This window comes from Coregonus clupeaformis, chromosome 31 (genome assembly GCF_020615455.1).
Source record: "Coregonus clupeaformis isolate EN_2021a chromosome 31, ASM2061545v1, whole genome shotgun sequence".
Lineage (NCBI taxonomy): Eukaryota > Metazoa > Chordata > Actinopteri > Salmoniformes > Salmonidae > Coregonus > Coregonus clupeaformis.
The window spans coordinates 38,314,641-38,315,288 of NC_059222.1; positions in this window are offsets into that span (position 1 = coordinate 38,314,641).

The following is a 648-nucleotide window of genomic DNA, read 5'->3' on the forward strand; positions in this document are numbered from 1 at the left end:
ATCATAAGGAAAATATAGATTATTATTTTTCTGTATTTTCATGAGATCGGCTATCATGACCAACAACTGATTGGAATCGGTCCAGAATATCAGTGTGTTTCTCTGGTGTTGGCCGAGGTAGGCTAGAGAGACCGGTCAGCAGTCGCACGATTGCCATATCAAATCGTCCAACAGTGAGTGAACTGGCAACTCTTCGAGGTGTTGGGATAATGCAAAAAGACAAAATAATATCCGTGTGCGCTGACAATAGATAAAACGTTTTCTTCTTCTACTACAGTATTTCAACATTGTGATTGAGCAAAAACATCCCCACACTAAGCATCGCAAGACCAATCTGGGTTGACTCCTCGGGGGTTCCGTCATATCCCTAGAAGAAGAACAAGTAGAATAAATATAGATATATTTTGTACATTATTTTTCATAAAACGATCATATGTCAGCGCAGATTAGATTAACATTGTTATGAATGGAGTACAAGGCGCATAAAACACCTAAAAAGAAGAAGACACACATATTTGTAAGTTAAAGAACCAACCTAAAGTTCCACATCACGGCTTTTAAATTGCTATGTACTGGCTTCCAATGGGAGGACCGTTCTACCTACTCAATTTCTATGCTTGTAAAAGCTCTAGCTCGACACCGCACTCC